The sequence below is a fragment of the Carassius auratus genome, unplaced genomic scaffold (genome assembly GCF_003368295.1).
Source record: "Carassius auratus strain Wakin unplaced genomic scaffold, ASM336829v1 scaf_tig00214494, whole genome shotgun sequence".
Classification (NCBI taxonomy): Eukaryota; Metazoa; Chordata; class Actinopteri; order Cypriniformes; family Cyprinidae; genus Carassius; species Carassius auratus.
Window position 1 is genome coordinate 27,570 of NW_020527679.1, and position 23,460 is coordinate 51,029.

The 23,460-nt window shown below is 38.1% G+C and overlaps 1 long non-coding RNA gene across 1 annotated transcript; it reads left to right on the top strand.

Moving 5' to 3' along the window:
* Nucleotides 1-18,435: 18,435 nt before the first annotated feature.
* LOC113092152 (uncharacterized) lies at nt 18,436-21,989 on the top strand. Its single transcript, XR_003287519.1, has 5 exons — nt 18,436-18,555; nt 19,444-19,531; nt 19,905-20,071; nt 20,573-20,652; nt 21,382-21,989. It is a non-coding gene; the product is annotated as an uncharacterized LOC113092152 (long non-coding RNA).
* The last annotated feature ends 1,471 nt before the right edge of the window (nt 21,990-23,460 follow it).

Genomic DNA, 23,460 nt, shown 5'->3' on the forward strand with positions numbered 1-23,460 from the left:
CTGAAAGACACATCATATGCAGGGATTAAAGATAGGCATTGTCCTATGTACTAACTCGGAAGTATTCTGTAATTATTTTTTAAAATAAATGATTTGAAAAGCTTTGAAAAGCTTTAAAGATAAAGGTCGTTAAGTGTGTTTCAGAGAAAGTACTCAAAAGATTCCTGAGAGGCCTATTATACTGTAAAGTTATTGAAATAAACTGAGAATGGGACTAGGGCTGCACAATATAGAATTGCGCTTTTTCTGACAGATAAAGCGATTACCATTTCCAATACGATTTTTGAATGTGAATGATTTGATTTAGTTCAATATTCCAAATGTCTCTTTAATTTGTGCCACCTCTGATAGGTAAGCACAGCCAGTGTACAAGACTAACACCCACTGACTGACTGAAGTTCGCCAACCTTTCACGCATTACGCAGACCCACCAACCAGAAGTTGCACAGTCAGGAAGGATGACGTGAATATAAAAGTCAAATGTCACAAATGTACCTATGCATGATTATTTGCAGATTTTACCATTAGGCAGTTGCGTTGGATCACATTGCAATTGTTATTGCATTAATTGTGTAGCTCTAAATGGGACACTCAAAAAAAAGAAAGAAAAAAAAGAAATACAGCTTACCACACAGGGAAAGAGCCCTCTCCACGACACAGGTTGTTGGAGGCAATGGCTGAAAGAATCCAGCTATTGTTGCATCCCTGTTGTGGAATATGTGGTTTCGGTGTATACTGACATCACAATCAGCACAGAAAAATGGTTGTGGTCTGCAGTCATGACAACGGACAGCAGCTGGACTGTTGCCACATTGTTGGCAGATCTGAGTTGTCACATTTTGTTGTGCTACCATGGTATTCACCAGACAGGCTCTTTCTTTCTCCCACCTCTCTGAGAGGAGACTTTTTCGAGTAGACCAGTCTGAAGAGGCTCGTGGTGGTGCTGGTGCCGTTTCCTGATCATCCAAGTCATCACCCTGTGAGTGGTTTAGCTCTTCAAGGAAAGTCTCTGTTAAAATAGTACATCATATTTAAAAAGTATGTAACATGGATGTTGTCGGTTATCCTGTTGCAAAAACATGTAATTTACATTCTAATTATTAGAATCTGTAAACAAAACGAACTAATAGCGACAAAAAAAGAACATACCAACAGTGTCAGGAGGACAGTAGTTTGTTATGTCAACGCTGCTGTCCAACATTCTAGGATGAGAACCAGCCTTACGACTGTAGCTGTGACTAGCTGTAGCAGAAAATAAAACCCAAATCAACCTTTACAGCATTACAATTCCAAAGATTTTGACAAGCTCATTTTATTCCACACAATGATACAAACTTTTATTAGCCCAATTACGTTGTCTATACCACTTTGGTGAGTATGTAATAAAAACTGCATCTCTCATACCAGACACATGATTTATTCATGTATTAAATCCCAAGAGGTAAAACAATCTAAATCTCCATTTTAGATATATGTGAAAAATCACAGGAGTATTCCTTTAAGTAATATAACTGAAAAATAAAACTGACCCGTTTGGTTTCGGGATGACCTTGGTCTGTCATAGACAACATTTCCATCACTGTCTCTCTTCAACCACCTGACAGGTTGATGGCTGGTGGATGGTGCTGCATCCTGTTCTCCCGACATCTTATTAATGAAATCATCCAAGGTCTGGAGTTCATAATTTAATTCAGAATGCTCAACAAGCTCATCAAGCTCATTAAGGACCTGTTAGAAATTGGAATGGTCACTCATGACGAACAAGGACAAACAAAACAACACTAAAGGGATAGGGGGAAGAGCAAATGAGCAAGAACAACAGAGAACTAGACGGACTAACAACAATTAAATAGACAAACATGGCTCTTAAAAGTGCCTTTGTTTTTGCTTTGTAATGAAACTGAAGTTTTAAAATAAATGATGAAGGAACAAGGGGACCTGTTGAGAAAAGGGAAAGATAATACATTCAGATTTGAAGATCATGCTACATACAAATACATATATACTGAAAAACTGAAAGGTTTAAGAACTTGAGAAAATGTTGGTCAAGTTTGCCCATGGTTTGGGATGTGGTGGGGAGGTCTGTGGGTGCTTATAGTATTAGGCCAGAATACTGTAGGGCTGGGTGTTGCCTGAAAACTCACAATACAATAGCTCAAAAGGGATGGACTGATCTTTACAATCATGGCTGATATTGATACCAACCATTCAAAATGCCATTTTGGCTGATAATCAGTGCCATTTTTTTATATGTTTTATAAGTTATTAATTCTACTTGTGTACTAACAAGGAAAAATATTTCTTTAACTGGTTTATTTCCTTTTCCCTGTGATCATTTTAATGTGTATAAATGGGCACAAAACACTGGGCAAAGAAAGAGCAACGACATACAACCACAAGAAGAATCCCACACAGAAATACATTATAGCTGCTGTAACACTTACGTTATGTCTCATTATGAAAATCTTACATTCCCTTATGATTGTACCTTACATGAATATATGCGACAAAAAATTAACTTGAATTCAATTAGCTAACTTTGCTAGCCTGCACATTTGGTACAGAAAGCCATTTTTTTTTAGAATGTTTTCCATTATTTATCGTCATAAGACATGGCCACCTTAAAAAATGTAAAGTTCACAACACAACTTCTTGTCCTGATTCAATAGTTTTGGTGTAAATGTAAGAATAGTATCAATCTTTATTAATTAAGCCTTCTAACATTACTTTACTTACCGAGTGGAAAATCGCAATGGACCTTGGGATCGCCCATACGGTGACGTCAGCGTTATTAATTTAGAGGATTTAATAATAATAATAATAATAATAATAATAATAATAATAATAATAATAAAAAAGATTAATTGAACACAATCGTAGCATTTATATGTATTTATTAAAATCAACAAACCTCCGTTAAAAATACGTTATCCAGCATGCTATAGTTCAAGCGGTGTCCTACCTATGATAAGAAAACGCTTAAACTGCTTACTTGCACGCGCCTTGGAGCGTTGTTAAACTCACCTTTTAATGCTGTTTTACCTGCAGTCGAGCGTTGCTTTGATCAAACTCACCTCTGAATGCCGTTTTCCCCGCAGGTGAGCGTTGTTAAACTCACCGCTGATGAACGCGCTAAACTTTTGCGGGCGCTTTGATATCAGATTGCGAGGCTTTTTAAACATCAAAAAAACAGTTGGAGGGCCAGACAAAATTATCTGGGGGATGCCATTTGACTCACCTTGGCATAGATCATTTTTTGTAACCTATTCCTTTTTATTTTTATTTATTGTAGTCTAGATCCATACGAGGCAGACAATGGGTTGTGGTGTGCTGAAACAAGACGTCAAATTTCAACGCTGTTTAGTTCCATAGAAGTCTATCGGACTACCCCCCACGTTGAAAAAAGACGTCAAAGGTATACCCAGTGCATCAAAAAAGTGACGCCAGATCCCTTGACCATGCATCAGACATTTGACGAGTAGGGAGTGAGACTGTGTTGGTGCTGGTGGTAGTGATGATGGGATCCGTTGGAGTAGAGTTCAAGACGCTGGAGGTAGTGGACACACACACACGCACACGATGGAGACTTGGAGACACTGGAGATCACTGGAGAGAGGTAAGTAGAGAGATTGTTAGTATTTAGAGTAAGCATGCAGGTTAGACCTCGTTGCAAACGAGACCAGACGCTGACTGGGTGCGTGTGTGTGGTATTTATGTGGACTGGTGATTGCAGCTGGATGACAAGCAGGTGGGAGTGATTAGTACTCAGGTGAGGGAGTGCGCTGTGATTGGTTGGTGATGGAACCTGGCATGTCTGTTACAGTATCCCCCTCCCCACAGCCTGTTCCTGAGGGTCGAGGACCCCGACGACGTGGTGGACGTCCTCTTCCTCGTGGAGCCGGTCTTTCGGGGTGATTGGAGTGGAAGGCGTCTTGTAGGTCATTGCGTTGGCCCTTGAGCATTCCATGAGCATTTCTCTGGACCATATACTTCCCAGTCCACTAGATACTCAAGTTGTCCACCACGCCGCCAAGATTCCAGGGTGTCATGAACCTCGTAGGCAGCTCTGTCATCAAGGAGGAGAGGAAGGGGGGCTTCGGCTACGCCAGGCTCTGTGGAGGGAGAAACAGAAGGATGGTAAGATTTGAGGAGTGAGACATGGAAAGTGGGGTGAATCCGGTACTCAGGTGGCAGGTGGAGCTTGAAACAGGGTTTCTGCAGGGTTTAATCAGTCAAATTTAAGACTTTTTAAGACCTTTTCATGATTATTAGGATTTGAATTTATGACCTACACGAATTATGATAAATAACAGTCATTAAAATTCCTTTCAAAAGTATTTTTTTTATTATTGACTTTCATTGAAAGTAACAAGTTTTATTATTTGAAGAGTTATTCTATTATGTCTTAAGATTAAGAAACAGAAGCCTTCGCCTTCTTTTTCTTGAGTATGAAGAACACAGAAACACTTAACAATTGTAACATTGTAAAGTAACATTGTAAATTAACAATTATTTTATGGCATTACTTTCCAAAATAACAAGTGTTATTGGTGTTTGGTCACAGTATTCAACACCCACAGCCAGGATCGTAGCTGGGGTTTGCGGGGCGCCACTGAAGGTTGTACCAGTGGGCCCTGTTTGAATTTTTTTAATTTGTATGTTCATTAATTTTTATTTATTTTTGCTATTTACACAATGTTTATGTTTTGTTTTTTTTCAAGTTTGTAGGTGTCCAGGTACAGAAACCGAATAATTAAATGTAAAATAGCATATTTTGTATTTTGTATAGCATGGATAGTATTCAAGTTCAAGTTCAAGTTCAAGTTCAATTTATTTGTATAGCGCATTTACAACAGCCTCCTGGCTGACCAAAGTGCTTTACATAAGAGCAAGAATATTACACATACATAAAAAAAAAATTAAAAAAAAATAAATAAATAAAAAATAAAATATACCAGACAAAAATTTAAAACCACCCATTTCAAAATGTAGACAGTAAACACAGTAGTCAGTACACTAAGGAAAATAAAAAAGTTTTTAGCAAGGATTTAAAAATAGACAAGGAAGGGGCCAGTCTGATCTCTAAAGGCAGGGTATTCCAGAGTCGTGGCCCAGCCACTGCAAATGCACGCTCCCCTCTACGCTTTAGCCTAACACGAGGGACCACCAACAGAGCCTGGTCACAGGAACGTAGGTTTCTTGATGGAGTATAAGGATGAAGAAGTTCAGATAAATAGACAGGAGCTTTGTTATGAAGGGATTTATAAATGAAGAGGAGAATTTTAAAGTCTATTCTCTGAGAAATTGGCAACCAGTGAAGGGATCTGAGAATTGGGGTTATGTGTTCATGTTTACGACAGTTTAAAAGAAGTCTGGCTGCAGCATTTTGGACTAGCTGAAGTCGTGCAATTTGAGATTTAGATATACCGCAATATAAAGAATTGCAGTAATCTAGACGCGATGTAACAAATGCATGAACAGCCATTTCTAGAGTTTTTGGAGTGAGAAAGTTTTTAATTTTAGACAGTAAACGAAGCTGATAGAAACTGGATCCAATAACAGAAGAGATATGTCTATCAAATTTTAAGTGTTGGTCAATAGTAATACCTAGGTTCTTCACCCGTGAGGATCTAAAAACGGATAAACTATCTAGCTCAGGGCTTATACACTGAGAGTTGTCATTAGGACCGAAAATAATTACCTCGGTCTTGGCCTCGTTTAAGAAGAGGAAATTTTGGGCTAGCCATAATTTCACCTCCTCTAAACATTGGAGAAGAGAAGCGATCGCAGTGGAGTTGTTTTTCTTAACTGGAAGATAGATTTGAGTGTCATCTGCATAGAAATGAAAAGACACACCATGTTTTCTTAGGATAGAACCCAGAGGCAGCATGTACAGAGAGAATAGAGAGGGAGCTAAAATAGAGCCTTGTGGAAGGCCACAGGTCAGAGGAGCAGGGGAAGAGAAAAAATTTCCCAGTTTCACTAAAAACCTTCTGTCAGATAGGTATGACTGAAACCATTTCAGAGCATTTGCTTTTAGACCTACCCAAAACTCTAATCTAGATAATAGTATGGAGTGGTCTATGGTATCAAAAGCGGCTGATAAATCTAAAAGAATAAGAACCACAGAGTCCCCGGAATCAGTGGAGAGGTAGATATCATTTAACACCCTCAAAAGGGCGGACTCAGTGCTGTGAGCAGATTTAAAACCAGATTGAAAAACCTCATAAATAGAATTACTGGTCAAAAAGTGTTGAAGTTGATTCAGCACAATTTTCTCTAAAACTTTTGAAATAAAAGGCAAAACAGAAATTGGACGAAAATTTTTTAGAACAGTGTGGTCCAGTGAAGGCTTCTTGAGAAGAGGAGTGACTGTAGCAACTATTCAATGTAAAAATTAAATATACAATCAAACCAAAATTTATTCAGACACCTTTCTAGTCTTACTTGATCTTAGTGCTGCGTTCGACACCATAGATCATGACATACTCATAGATCGATTACAAAACTATACAGGTATTCAAGGTCAGGCTCTAAGATGGTTTAGATCCTACCTGTCCGATCGCTACCATTTTGTTTACTTAAATGGGGAGTCATCTCATTTATCATCAGTAAAATATGGAGTGCCACAAGGATCCGTCCTAGGTCCCCTTCTATTTTCAATATACATGTTGCCCCTTGGTAATATTATTAGAAAATACGGAATTAGCTTCCACTGTTATGCTGATGATACTCAGCTATATATCTCAACGAGACCAGATGAAACTTCCCAATTATCTAAGCTAACAGAGTGTGTTAAAAATGTAAAAGATTGGATGACAAATAATTTTCTCCAATTAAATTCGGATAAGACAGAGATACTAATTATTGGACCAAAAAACACTACACAGAATCTTGTAGATTACAATATGCAACTAGACGGATGTACTGTTACTTCCTCTACAGTCACAAATCTGGGTGTTATATTAGACAGCAATTTGTCTTTTGAAAATCATATTTCCAATGTTACAAAAACTGCATTCTTCCATCTTAGAAACATTGCCAAGCTACGAAACATGTTATCTGTTTCTGATGCAGAAAAGCTAGTTCATGCATTCATGACCTCTAGACTGGACTATTGTAATGCACTTCTAGGTGGTTGTCCTGCTTCGTCAATAAACAAGCTACAGGTAGTCCAAAATGCAGCAGCTAGAGTCCTTACGAGGTCAAGAAAATATGATCATATTACCCCAATTTTACAGTCTCTGCACTGGCTACCTATTAAGTTCCGTATCAGATACAAATTATCATTACTTACCTATAAGGCCCTAAATGGTTTAGCTCCAGCGTACCTAACTAGCCTTCTACCACGTTACAACCCATCACGCACCCTAAGGTAAAAAAACGCTGGACTTTTGGTCGTTCCTAGGATAGCAAAATCCACTAAAGGAGGTAGAGCTTTCTCACATTTGGCTCCCAAACTCTGGAATAGCCTTCCTGATAATGTTCGGGGTTCAGACACACTCTCTCGGTTTAAATCTAGATTAAAAACACATCTCTTTAGCCAAGCATTCGAATAATGTATCTTTTTAATTGTGAGTGTAGTTGCATCTGATCAAAGGTGCATTTTTATTCATTAGCTTGGGTTAAACTAATTTTACTTTGTTGGACCAGCAGCTATGCTAATGATGTCTGTATTTTGTTTCGATGTTTCGCCCCGGGATTTACATCCCGTGGTAACTAGGATTTACACAAGCTCCAGTCTGGATCCAGAACACCTGAGAAGAGATGATGCTGACCCTCAGAGGACCTCAGATGATGCTAACCCTGAATCAACAAACAGAACTAACAATTATTGCTAAATGTGTGACTGAATCATATAATAACTTAATTAATAATATTGATAGTTCATCGTCTAGCTGACTACGTCTTGTATTATTATTATTTTTTCTAAAATCCTGTCAAATGTGCACAAACTACTAGCTACTACTAAATATTGTAGAAACATAATTTTCTGTAAAGTTGCTTTGTAACGATTTGTTTTGTAAAAAGCGCTATACAAATAAACTTGAATTGAATTGAACATTTTTTCACATTATTGCAGTTTATTTGCTATTGCTTCTAAAATGGTTATAAAATATGACAATAATTTAGAGTTAAACTGTGTCAGAACAAATTCGTCTTGATAATGTCATAACTTTGACAGAAATGTATACGTAATGGATTACAATCAACCAAAACTACAGAACTGTTATTATGAAAATATTTACACAACTATCAATACTTTGTTGACCAATTACCATGCAATGTTTAGTTTTGTTCAGACTGTGGTGTGAAAAGATTGCATTAGCAATTCAGAAAAAAAATGCATGGTGCTTTATAAGGTGCTTAATAATTTTTGTTCCCAATTTTATATATAGATAGATAGATAGATAGATAAAACATTTATATCTATCTATTTCACTAGTAGTTCACTGTTTGAAGATTATTTGGGTATAATATGTCACAGTTTGCTTATACTCACTTACATAAATGTATTAGTGTCCTGTACCTACTACTAAAATATGTATATCAAAAATTATATCTGGAGTCTGGATAATTTTTGGTTTGACTGTGCATAAATTCTTGTTAAAACTACAAAGTAATGCAGTCAAGGGGAGTGAGTGATTTTTCTTAATTTTCTTGGATTAACATTACAGCAGCTAGTAGCTAAATTAGGCGCGGTCACTTTAAGAGATGATGAACGGATCTTTTTCCTCAACTGTTTACTTTCACTTAAGAAACAACTGACAAATAACTGAAAAAAAAGTTTTTTCGAGCATACATTCCAAGGCGGGTATTTTGACATATTTTGTTTGTATTTGTCGGCACAAGAGCAAAAATAAGCAAATTCGGTGTACAACCGTTTTGAGACGCCTTTCTCAGCATGAGCCCTGAACACCATGGTACGGAATTGGGCTCTTTCACATCCTTTTGTTTTTTTCAAAACTGCCCTTAGTATTTGTTTCGTCATTGGCGGCTCCAGACAATTTTGATTGGGGGGGGCAATGGGGGGTCCTGGTCATTTCAAGGGGGGTCTCATGAAAACCAACAAAAAATACAGTGGACACGGCTAATAACAGCATATTACTGCTACTAAACAACAAAAAACAACACAGCATATCAACTACTTTGTTTTTAATTAATCAATTGCAGTTTGCAAACAATATGCTCAAACTTTAAAGGGTTGGCGCTTTAAATGGTCTGTGTCACCAATACGCATTAATCCACAAGTGACTTAAGCGGTTAACTTTTTTTAATGTGGCTGACAGTCCTTCTGAACAGGGCCGTGCAGAGACCTTTGGAGGGGCAGGTGGTCAAAGTATAAAAGGGGCAAATGGAACAAGGCTTTAAATGGCGCTGCTCAAAATATCAATACAGCAATATATTTTACAAATGCTTTAATGCAGTTTTGAAAAAGAAACACTAGAGAAGACAATTTTAAGCTTAAAATAATAATAGCTCTGGTATTAGAAACTGAAATGTCTTAAATTGTCCCTACCTGATGGCTTTTTCTTCTCTGTTCTACAGAATAATTAAGAACAGCTGTTATAGTAAAAACTATAGAAAACACTGCCTCTATTTTCCTCTTTCTCACCAGCCTCTGTCTCCTGGCTTGCCTTTCCCTGCTCTCTTTCTGTCACTTGTGCCTCTGCATTTCCCTCTTTTTCTTCCTCTATCTCCATCTACTCATTTGATCTATTACTTTCCACTCTCTGTCCATCTAGGAACAAGGCTCAATTTACTATTTCAGCATTAATCTATTATTTTAACCATCACTATTACTCTTGCACCTAATTAATAAGTCCACCTTAAATATTGATTCAAAACATTAAAAAAATGATATACTGGAATATAGTGATTCATATTTTTATTACTGTTGTAGTTGTTGTCTAAAATCGAACACCTTTGCAATGTAAACAAATGACAGGCTAGATTTGTTATTCATATCCTTCACACTGCACTTTGATGTCAGGTATATTATGCTTTTTTTCTCTTTTTTTTTACATTGATATTTTTACATTTATTTCCAGTGAGATATTATTGAGTTTACAGGCTAAAGTGGTCTTGCTGTGGTAAACACTGTTGCTATTGTAGAAAAAAATATATATTTGCGTCACATTTAAAATATAATTATATATATGTTTTTATTTTTATAATGATAATACAGAGAATGAGAAAATCTGAATAAGCCTTACCAGTGTTGTGATAATTATTTTTTAGGCACTCTATGTGTTAAAAAAATAAATAAGTACTGTAATATAATAATAGTTTAGTCATAAAAAAAAAAAAAAAAAAATTACCTTAAAAAAGACCAGACCCTCCGATGCCTGTGAAACTTTTCTCCCTCAAACAGCACGCTAGTGTTACTTCTACACTACAGGCTACACACAGCAATATAAACAACATATCTGCATGTGCTCACATCACATCGTTCTTGTAAAATAATAATAAGTAAATAAACATCAGAATCACTTCGCTGAGAATGAAACACCACTTACCAGCTGCCACGGTGTTGAAAATGTCCTTTAGCAATTAAAAAATGCTCGTGAGGAATCGTCCAGGTCGGATGAGGTCATGAGATCATCATGTTGGTCATTTTATTTATGGCTAAATTGTTACTAATAAATTGTACTAATATTATGATTGGACGTGGGCAGGCATTCATAAAAGGGAATGTTATCACACAAAAAAATCGAGGAAATTTTGCTTTGACAAAAGGGCATTTAAGGGGCAAAGGAGCAGGTGCTCAAGTGAACCGGTTCTTTCGGACAATTTGATCAAATAAAACCAGTTGAAAAAAAAAAAAAATGATTCACCGGTTCTTTTGCGCTCGACAATGTCATTCGCGATGACTGCCCTTCATTCAAGTCTTCGGTTTACCAGCGCTCATAACACTAGCACAGAATCAGTTCAGAATAAATCACCAAAAGAATCAGTTCGGTTCAGACGAGCTGTGAGTCAGTCTGCTTCACGCTGAATCACACATGTGCAGTATCATCTGCTCCTCTGTTCTCGAATCTGACACGTCCGACAGAAACGGTAACCGTCTGACGCTCCAAGGGGGCCGACCGACTGGAACCAAGTGCGACACGCATTTGTTCCGCCTGTCACATCAGGTCGAATTATTGTGATACGTCGTGCTGCATTGTAGCCTATCGAAGGCGCCACGACTGATCAAATGCGCAGTTGTTTGGTGTGATTTTACAGTTCCAAATTTAGGGGGGACAAGCTTGGTGACACGGGGGCACTTGCCCTCCGTGATGCAGCAAATGAAAATAGGCGATTAATCCTTTAAAATTCTTTAAAAACGTTCCAGCGACGTAACTTTGTGATTCCCATATCCGTCGTGGCGACGTTATAGTGGAACGTCGCTGGAACGTGATGAGTACGTCCCAGTGTACTAAAACGTGTACACTATTTATACATCAAGAGAACGAATTAGTAAATTGTGCATACGGTTTAGCAAATCAATGAAATGTAAAAGTAATCGTGCACGTTTTAGTACATCGAGGGAACAAATTAGTAAATCATGGACATGATTTTTTTCTTTTTCTTGCATGTCATGATCAGGGCTCTGTGCTCACTATCAGAGGATAAACCTAAACAATAAAGCAATTACCAAAGAACCATAATTCTTGAGCTTCTCCGAAAAAAAAAAAACATTGAAAGATATGAAAAATGAACAATATAGAGATTTCTAGCATCTCTCCTGTATTATTTGTCCCAACCGAAAAAACAAAAGTTTTTAAGAAAATGAGCATACTGACTTTCTCAGAAGAATCTGTGATCTCTGATTATTGACTGTGGAGAAGACTCTTTCAGACAGTGCTGAGGAGGCAGAGTCAGGTGCAGGACAGCTAATAGAGAAGAGGAAGAGTGTGTTTCTTACCCCAGCAGCAGAAGACAGGCTCTTCTGAGGGAAGGACAGGAGGATTGATGCAGTGTTTTGCTGTAATAACAAGGCTTCTTCTCAGCACCTGATCTTCTTCAGAAAAGAGTTCCTCTAGTGTAGAGTCAGACACTCAGATTTCTTGCAAACTGGAATCTTTTAATAACATTTAGCATATTATTGTAGTCATGTTCATTGTTTTTATTATAACACATCGCAAGTTTGAGAAAATTGTTAACCATTTCAGGCTCAAATTAAGTTTTAGTAACTTAGTAACTTTAGTAACCTTTAGTAAAGTTTTTAGTAATAAGGTTTTTAGTTACTTTAGTTACTGTTGCTGATTTGCTGATCGGAAAACATTGCTGATTATCACAAATCAGTGCATTTACATGCACCTAATCACATTATTGCCGCTATGATCAAAGTGTACATCTGCTCATGACGTACATGAATGATGTGAATCACATCAGCAGTTATCTTACTACGGTTGTTAGTTCCTCTGAACTCTATTGGTAACGAAGGAACTTGTGACCACAGTTGGTTTTAGGGAAACGCACCCCATATTAGAAATGATGGGGAAGAAAACTTAGCATTTCTGGAAAGTTGAATTTTTTCTTCAAGATTATTTTATAAAACACAAAGTTCAAAACATTGAAAAAAAGGTAATCTTTTGTAAAATTACAAAAGTCTTCTCTACCACTGGTATTCAATTTTATGCATTCTTGCTATTAGCCCCCCCCCCCCCCCCCCAAAAAAAATGTAACTGTAGTGTAGACAAATTTTGGGCAGCACAACTGTTTTCAACACTGATAATAATCAGAAAAATTTATTGAGCAGTAAATCATCGATCATCTATGTGACACTGAAGACTGGAGTAATTAATGCTGAAAATATAGCTGTGCATTATAGAAATAAATTAAACTTTTAAAATATATTTAAAACTTTTGACCAGCTGTGTACATTGCCACATTTAAATGAAAACTCAACTTGTAATAAACAATGCACACATTCTCAAAGAACTTACATTCTGGTGATTACTTCCTTCCCGCACTGCTGTCAGTTCCCTTCAGTCGTTCCCAGACCTCCTTGTTTTTAATCTTTCCCTCAAATCTACAGAAATAAACATCATTTTATAGACAATTTGGATAAGTCACGAATTGCAATAGTTATATTGGCAGAATTTAATTGGAATTGGCAGATTAGCATATCATCCCAGCCCTAGTTACTACAGTCAAAACAATGAAACTCTCTTCAAGAGCACACAATAACTGAGATTTAAAACAGAAAAGGCTCAAAATATTGCACACATATAATACACAACAATATCTCTTCCTTTGGTGTTTTGAACATTTCTATAAGTAATGCTACACGCTGTGACTCTGTGTTGCTTCAAGTGCATCATTCTGCACACTGGTTGTGTTTACGCGCTGCACGCTGTATAGGAGCCATACCCTTTTGTATTATAATACATTAGCACAATGAAAGATTCTTGTTCTGTCCCATCTACCACATGTTGCTGCCTTCATTACTGTGCTATACATTTAAAAGAAATGTATTTTACACAAACACATACATTATATACACACCTTCTCATTCAAAGAGTTTTCTTTATTTTCATGACTATGAAAATTGTAGATTCACACTGAAGGCATCAAAACTATGAATTAACACATGTGGAATTATATATGGAATTATATACATAACAAAAAAGTGTGAAACAACTGAAAATATGTCATATTCTAGGTTCTTCAAAGTAGCCACCTTTTGCTTTGATTACTGCTTTGCACACTCTTGGCATTCTCTTGATGAGCTTCAAGAGGTAGTCACCTGAAATGGCCTTCCAACAGTCTTGAAGAAGTTCCCCGAGAGATTCTTAGCACTTGTTGGCCCTTTGGCCTTATGTCTGCGATCCAGCTCACCCCTAAACCATCTCGATTGGGTTCAGGTCCGGTGACCTTGGAGGCCAGGTCATCTGGCGCAGCACCCCATCACTCTCCTTCTTGGTCAAAGAGCCCTTGATGCCTTCAGTGTGACTCTACAATTTTCATAGTCATGAACATAAAGAAAACTCTTTGAATGAGAAGGTGTGTCCAAACTTTTGGTCTGTACTGTATATATATATATATATATATATATATATATATATATCGATTCTATCGATTCTAATCGATTATTTGATCGTTAATTTAAATGACGATCGATCATGGAAATGATTGAAAATTGACATCCCTACACAGAAGTATAGAAAATTCTACATTGATTTAAAAAAAAAAAAAATGCAAAAAACGACATTGATATCGGATCGGAATTACTGTCTCTTCTCATAGTTGCAGCCAATCACATTAGTTTTCTGGTATTGCATGCACTCGATTGGCTTGCGTCTGCGCTAAGGTATTTGCATAAGATGTTCTGACTGGAGGACGGCTGCATTGGCGCTTGAAAAGTCTTCAACTTCTATTTAGAATTAATTTCTAGAATTAATTTCACCATGCTTGACATCACTTCATTTAAAAGTAAACGAGAGGCGTTGACACCCCGTGTGATGGGGCGTTATATGTCTGGATACCGCTGCACAAATCTTTCAACCACGAGAAATGTAGTTCCAGCTCGGCCTTACATCCAGGACAGCAGAATGGTCAGAATGACCTGAAACACATAACCAACTGAAATCAATTTAAAAGTATTTAGTCTTGCCTGAGTGATGCTGAAACAACCAGGTTTAGTTTTTCACCCAGGAGAAACTGCTTCCTGTGGAACAGTCTCCATGAAGAAGGATCTCTTGATCCTGGATCCTTGCTGCAATCCACTCGGAGATGATTTGGATTAGGGCTGCACGATATTGGGAAAAAATGACATTGCGATATTTTATTTTTCTGCAATATATATTGCGATATTTTTTCTTACAAACAAATGGGGTGAGCACACTTACATTCTCATTTTAAATTATTTAAACATCGACACCATCGTGTCAATTGATTAATATGCGCGAGGGAGAGAGAGCAAGACATAGCTCGTGTTGTTTGAAAACGGCTCGCTCTCTCTCGGTCTCTCTCTCTCTCTCTCTCTCAATTCAATTCATATTGCTTTATTGGCATGACAGATGTCACGGGGTGACTTTGTAAGGGCGGAACGAAAAAAAACGATGGAGATTGGTTCCGCCCGGACCGTAATCCTCAAACACCGGATACTTCCGGGAAATCCGGGAAAAGAAATCAGGGGTTTATCGCTCGCAGGTGGTTAGATGAGCGGCGCGATCGCGGATTGGGCAGTATGAAGAGCAGGAGGAGGATAAAGAGGGCCTCAGAAACTGCAGAGGGAGGTCTTTTATTCCAGCCGTTTCGGCGAGTGAGTCGGAGTGTTTGGGCGAGGGCAGCAGGAAGAAGGCGGAGGATATTGTTGGCTGGGCGAAGACGGAGACAAGGATTCGGCAGAAACAGAAACTGGGCTGAGTATATTGGGATGTCTACTTAACTGTGAAATACTTTATGGATATGTGTAACAAACTTTGAGTGGTTGGAAACAGGAAGACTCACTGGAAGTACCGCCGAAGGAGGCCCTTTCGACGGGTTATGTGACAGCTGGAGGAGTATCCAAGAGCTGGGAAGCAGAGGGGAAAAGAGGCCTCGTGTTAATAACGGTGTGAGTACCCTAAACCATCGTACAGCAACAATATCCTTTGGAGTGAACTATCTGTGAGCCTTCTTGTGAGTTTGTGGCATAGTGATTGTGCGGCCCCACTGTGGAGGAGGATTGTGGGTGAGCCGGGACCAGTGAGCGAGAGCAAAGATTTGGGGTGTCGTGGCGGTGACGCTTTAAAGGAATATTCGTTGCATCATTCCTCTACGATTTCCAGGACGAGTCTTGAGTCAGATGGGGTTGTGACCCTAAATTCACCAAGAGTGTGTGGAGTGCAGTGGGTGAGTCTCTGTCCGTTGCTGTGAGTGTATGCACTGGAAAATTGCAGTGTGGTGCTGTATTTGTGTCGTCAACAACCACCTTTCAGGCCTGACGAAACCCTGTAAAAGAAGAGAGTACTGAGGCGGGCGAAGAAAACATCTCAAATTATATGCCGTCGATGACACCTTACCTTTCTTCTCTACGTGGCAGTGGTGAGAAACAATTCCAAGTAAAAACAGTGTGGATTGTAGTGGAAGTACTATCGTTGAGGAGTTGGTTGCTGTAGGAGGAAATTAGCTGTGTGTGTGTGTATATTCTGCTGTGGAGTTCTTTAAAGGTTCGCCCCCGTCTAGACCTGTTGCCCTGTTGGTTGGGAGAAAGAGGAGGAAAGCGTTTGACTCCCCAGTGTAACACGCCCCGGAGGAAACGACTTGCCTGTGTGTGTGATACCAGCGGAGGCCGTGTTCAGCCCGGCGCAGCAGCAGCTGCTTATTCAGAAGCCCCAGTTACTTGATGTACTTACCTTATGCCCGAAGCTAAAGCTAGCATATTGTGTTGTACACCCGCCTGTATGCCCAAGTGAAGCCCCAGTTACCTTGATGTACTTACCTTATGCCCGAAGCTAAAGCTAGCATATTGTGTTGTACACCCGCCCGTATGCCCAAGTGAAGCCCCAGTTACCTTTGATGTACTTACCTTATGCCCAAAGCTAAAGCCAGCATATTGTGTTGTACACCCGCCTGTATGCCCAAGTGAAGCCCCAGTTACCTTTGATGTACTTACCCTATGCTCAAAGCTAAAGCCAGCATATTGTGTTGTATACCCGCCTGTATGCCCAAGTGAAGTCTATATTACCTTATATATATTATATCTACCTGTATGTTCTTGTGCAAAACTAGTGGGGCCCTTTGAAGCATCTACCCACACCTTGACCCGCCACTCAGGATACAGAAACCGTGGAGCTTCCCCGTACGCTTCCCAGTACGGTGTCAGCCGGATCCCGTCAGCCATTGTACGCTCCACTTTCATCGGGACGTCCGGGAGTCCAAATCCGCTGGGCCAACTCAGAGTTTTCGCGAGTAGCATCAGGTATCCACCGCGCATTCAAATTTCAAATACTGACCACTTGTGTTTGTCACGTCCAGGAAAGGAGGGGGGCCCTGGACAGTCGCCCTGTAAGCCAGAACAAGGGACACTGGTGAATAAGCTGATTGTTGATATAGCCCAAAGGAAAAATGAGTGAAGGGCTCACCTGAGATCTTCCGTGACGGAGCTTAAGAGACCCGAGACTGTTATTCCCCAAATCGGAGAATTGGATTTTAGCTTCCCTTCCCCCTTTCACAATAACCTTTTTTTTTATTAGTTTAATAAAGTGCTTTTAATATTTAATTACTGGTTTTCTTGTGTGTCTGGTCATTGGGGTGTTCTTGGGACCTCCTCGAGGTGGAAACAAGGAAGGGGCATGACTCAAGACACCTGTGGTCCGCTCCGACCTGTGACACATACAAAGGTACATATTGCCAAAGCATTGTACATATCAGAATAGAAACAAACAAAACAAAAATACATATATATATATTCATAAGAGAAGAAAAAAATTACATGCAAAATAAATCCATATACATTTCTATAAACATTGATGGTACTTCTAATGTACTCTCTCTCTGTCTCTCTCGCGCGCTCTCTCTCTCTAGCAGCAGTGCGCCAGCCCAGCGTCGCGTCAGGCACGGTTCTGGTGTGTAAAGACACAGAAAACGCGAGGAAGCCACCACGCTTCTGGGACGCTTCAGACACGCGACGCTCATGCCATGCAGCCAGTGTGTCACCGGCCTCTGTCTCTCTCGCGCACTCTCTCTCTCTCTCTCTCTCTCTCTCTCTCTCTCTCTCTCGCGCGCGCGATCCCTCTCTCTCTCTCTCGCGCGCGATCCCTCTCTCTCTCTCTGCCATGTTAAACTTGCATGTGGTTTTAAGTCCTGTCAATGATAAACTTTCACTCTATGATGGTTTAGCTGTGCAATTAATCTGCGAATCACATTCGTCAAGGGCCGGGGAGCAGCTGGCCCATACAGTTAATGAATAACGGATCAACTACGACAGCCTACATCGCACATCCTGCGATGTGACTATTGTGGATTCGTACACTCTTAAAAAAAAGGGTTCCTCAAGGTTCTATATTGAACCCTTGGGTTCCGTACTTGGCCAATAGAACCTTTTACCAAAAAAATGGTTCTATTTAGAACCCTTGCATGCAAAGAACCCTTTTTTTTATTAAAATGGTTCTATTATTCATGTTTTATGACTGAAGTGTAAACTAAAGATTACACTATAATTATCCTTACTCAACACATTCACAAAGCATTTTGAGTCAAGACCCATGAGAATGACTGCTGTAGTCAAAAAGATTAATATCTACTCAATGTATGATTTGAGCTGTACATTAGCATGAAAATTATATTACTTTACATTATAGTTTACCTTTTTGACGAATCAATTTGTGAAGAAAAACAAACTAACCAGGAGTTTTCTTTATTTTGTTTACCATATTGTGATTGTTTTAATCTACCTAAGGGAACATTAAAAAACAAATAATCATAAAAAGACCCCTCCCCGGTGGCATATATACGTTGCGTCATCCTTGAATTCCTATTGGTGGATGGGCGAAGATGAATCGCGAGAGGAGTCGAGGCAAGTGACAGTTAATTTTTCAAACTGAGGAGTCCGCCATTTCTGCTCGTTCATACACTAAGGTAAGTTAAGTTTTTACATTTTTGAAATGATTTTACCGAAATATTTTGTATTACAGTTAATATTTATATTTGTTAGAATAGCCCTTGTGTTAAACACTGATACTAGAAGCAAATTTGACCTCAAAAACACTGGCGTGAAGCACTGAAGGGCTTCGTCAGCCATCGGTTCTAGCCCTGTTAAATTAATTTTGCTCCGGTTTTTAATTTAATTAAGATACAGTCTTCCTTTATTTCCTTGTTAATGTTAATGGAATTGTTAACTACAGTAAGATAGCTGTGTTATAAGGAGACGAGCTTCGAGTCAGAAGCGTGAATTTTACCGTTCATTTCAATGAAGCGAGCGCTCGTTGTTCAAATAAACGGCTCCGATTCAAATAAAAGTCAGCCGGGTGGAAGACGGAGGTGAATGATTATGTGAAAGTGTGTCGCAGTTTCACATATAGGCCTACTCATTTTGCGGTGAGTATTTTCCCCAGGCCTATGTTAACAGGTGTAACGTTAGAAGTTCTTAACTTTGGCCCGCAAGATACTTTCGTGCCTTTTTTTAACTCCAACCCAGACCAAACGAGGATCTTGATTAGCTTGTTCAGGTGTGTTTTATCAGGGTTGGAGCTAAACTCAGCAGAAAAGTGGACACTGCTACAGTTCAAAACTTCCGGCCGGTCTGTCGCTATTAAAACTGTTTAAAGACACAGGTGCAGTGCAGCGGTTTTTTTGTTTACTGTGACGCATGCGCTGGATTAAAGTGATGATAGCACAAGGTTACATTTTAGTAATCAAATATTCTAAAGCCAAAAATGTTACGTGTGTGTTTACGTTAGGTGTGTTTAATGCATAGTTGGTTTACGAAGTGTTATTTATGCTTTGTTTTTTTTTTTTAATCCCCAGATAACCATGGTTGATAAATGGTCAGTAGATGACACGTGCCACTGGCTTGAAACTATAAACCTCATTGATGCAAAATAAAGTTTCAGAGGTAACGTTACAGATGAAAATGTATAAATGTTCATTTTGTGATGTTGTGAAGTTTCAACTCACAAAGTTTCTAACTCACCTGCAAGTGCAACATAACCACCAAGCAGATTTTAGATTTACCTGTGACATTGAGGGATGTTTTAGAAGATATAAAACTGTTGCAAGTTACAGAAACCATATCTATCGAAAGCACAGACAAGTTTTGCATCATCCCCTATTTGAAAAGGCTACTTTATTTGAAGAGAACAATGAAAGTGAGGAGGAGGTTCCTGAAGATGATCTGCTAGAGAAAAACTAAAATTCTTTGCTTGGAATTGATTTAAAAACTGTGTTATTGGGACTGAGACAGCATGTACTGTTGTTTTGTATTTAAGATTCTGCATGAAATGACAATGAGGTTTGAACCGACTTGGCGAAGAACATGGAAACATTTCAGAATGGAATGGCCCCAAACATCATCAGGAGTGCAAAAGAAGGAAGTCAAAAAAAAAACAAAAAAACTACGCCAATCTCATTGGACTAGCAGAGGAAACCACAGAAGGTAACTACACCATATATCTTTCCCCATCTAACCTATCTGTTCCATGCCCAGTGTAAAGTTGCATTGTTTGCATTGTCAATGTAAAGGTTGTATCTCCTATAAATTGTATAAGTGAAAACATGTATTAAAATAATGCAAATATTAAAGGAACAGTTAACCCCCAAATAAAAATCGTCATCCTTTACTCACCTCTTGTCATTTCAAATCTTTATGGCTTTCTTCTTCAGAACACAGTAGAAGATATTTTGAAGAAGGATGGTAACCAAACAACGACGGTGCCCATTGGTTTGGTGTCTATATAATAGAAGTGAATGAGTACCAGCATTGTTCGGTCACCAACATTCTTCAAAATAATTTTTTTGTGTCATGCTGAAGAAAGAAAGCTATATAGGTTTAAAATGACAAGAGTGAGTGAATGATGACAGAATGTTCATTTTTGGGTAAACTATCCCTTTAATTGATTTCTGTACCTAATATACAATCATTTGTATCTGTTTGTAGGTCTCGTTAGGAATGCTGCACTCATTTTATTGCCAGCACTATTTAAAGAAAACGCCAGCTTCCTCTACTGTGTAGATAGTGTAAGTATAGTCTTCTGTAGTTTCATTAATATTTGATGCACTTGACTTGAATTAAAGGAACTGTTCATGCAAATATAAAAATATTAGTCAGTTTACTCACCCTTATGCCAAATTTGTAACAATTAAAAAAAAAATTACATTTACCCTATAATTTACTCACTCTCTTCCTTAGTCATAAACTTTGTACTGTTTGCACTGCTTTGCAATGTCATTGAATGGCACCCCAATTTAAATCATAAAAGAAATCTGTACGACTCCAGGGTTTAATACTTGTCTTCTAAAGCAAAATGGTATGTACAAATGGTACGTTAGTGAGATTACATTTGCCAAGATAGGTTGCTATAATTAGACTATGTATAGATAAGGGAATAACATCCAGTGGGTTGGCACATCAGCTTTACATCGATAATTATGAGCCTTGCTGGTTCTTGCATGTCACGTTTTTAGCTGTCATATCTGTGTTGTGTCATGAACTATTCATTTAAAAGAACGAAAGAACCGATGAGATTCAAAGTAATCAAAGTGGAACTGACGTGGTAATGTTGACATTCAAACACATTACAAAGCTTTTTATTATTAAATATATCTCAGATTGTGTTAAACTGGAGAAACAGTCATATACATTGGTTGTTTTTTTGGTAAGTAAATTATGGGGTAATTTTTAAGTCTATTTGATGACTTCTGTTAATTGGTGAAAAGCACTCAAAAGGTGAAATGTTTGTTTTACAGGAACCCAAAGGTGCTACACCAACCATAGTGTTTAACGGCTCTCCTGATCCCCTCAAGGCTGAAAGTGTCAGCATAATAATGGACAATGTGAACATCATAAGAGAGGCAGACATTGACATGACACAGGCTGTGGAATGCCTATTTGCAGTCTATTTTCTCTTCAATGTGCAGTACCCGGTTGACATTAAGCACACAATGACTTTTATTTAAAAATATATGCTTAACCTTAGACAACAGCACGGCAAAAGAACACCAATACCTGTACTGAAAATGTATAGTCAACTTGTGTAAATTGTAGAGCTATTTAATAGTTGTTTTAACTGTTCATGTATTGATTTTTATCTGCACTGTTAAATATAAAAAATGATTTGTTTTTCCTCATTTCAGAGATATATGTAAAAGTGAAGTACTGTATATGTACGTAAACAAGCTTATGTATGTTTATTAAAGTGAAAATGCTTAAATGAAATAATTCAAACTAAATGGTTAAATGTAATTAAACATCTTAAATGTGAAATTTGCTGTCTAACACAGAGTATACAGAGGTGTAATTTTAAATGACACTAAATTTTTTGTATAAACAGTTGAATAAATTGAAACATTTTAAATTTTCTGGATTGTTTATATTTTCTTATTCAATAATAATTTTAACTTGTTTAATAATAAAGAACCCTTAAATGGTTCTATATAGAACCATCTAACTTGGATTCAAAGAACCATTTGGGGTTCTTTTTATGGAACCCATTAAAGTGGTTCTATATAGAACCATTTTGGAGTTCCATATATGAAGCGGGTGATAGAACCATTTTTGGTTCTAAATAGAACCATTTCTTTTAAGAGTGTACATCGCGATATCGATGCTTAAACGACACATCGTGCAGCCCTAATTTGGATGATATGTGGTTGTGTCTAAAAGGTAATGAATCAATGTTACAAGAAGCAGCACTATTGATCCTGTACCTTGTGTAAATGTTTTCAGTACCGAACAAGTCAGGAACCAAATTAGTACCAGTTCTTGAAACCCATCTCTACTTGTAATAGTTGTCTTGTTGCTGCTGCCCAGACTGTCTCTTCCCCTGATGATAAATATATGTGTTCATTTTAAAGCAATAAATAATACATTTAAACTAGGTGGTAACAAATATATTTCCTTATAAGGAACTCACTGAATCATTGACTCAACTGGTGGCAGGACCTGTTTTTATACAGTCTTTGCTAAAAACCCAAAAAATAGTGAACAATTTGTTTACTTTTTGTGAAACAAAAGTATCAGATCAATTTGAGAATTAAACTAGCATTAAAAATTATGCATGTGAAAAACACCATCAACACCAATAATGAACAGATGACAGAATTTACAAGCCTGTCACTTGAGGGAGAAAAGGGGAAATTATAAATCCCACATAACATTACACTGAACATGATTTCGGCAGCCTCGGTCTAATTAACGTTAAACTTCATACAGCGGTTTATATTATATATATATACGGATAAAAAGCTAAATGTTTTCATTTCATTTCCATTTCGGTTCATTCTTGGTTTTGAAAAAATCTTCAGGTTCCTCCATACGCAGAGCGAAATGGGAACGGTCCAGCATTTAGCAATAATTATTATTAACTCTGTTTTTATTCTTGTTTTTTTCACTACTAACACTTCGCATTTTTGAATTATGAATTATGTGTGTCCAAAAATTGAGTATTTTCTGTTTCAGCTGTTTGATCGCGCTGGTGTCTGGTGCATTCACAGCAGTCGTTCACCAGACATTCAGTGTTAGCGATCCACTTACTCCAAATAGTGTTAATTAGGGCCCGAGCACCGAGGTGCGAGGACCCTCTTGTATCTGCTTTGTTTTTTATTAGGGCCCGAGCACCGATGGTGTGAGGACCCTCTTGGAATTGCTCCGTTTATTATTATTATTATTATTAGGGCCCGAGCACCGATGGTGTGAGGACCCTCTTGGAATTGCTCCGTTTATTATTATTATTATTATTATTATTATTATTATTATTATTATTCTTCTTCTCCAAAATGAATCGCATTTTTGAGGGCCTAAACATGCTCGAAAAGTCATGAAACTTT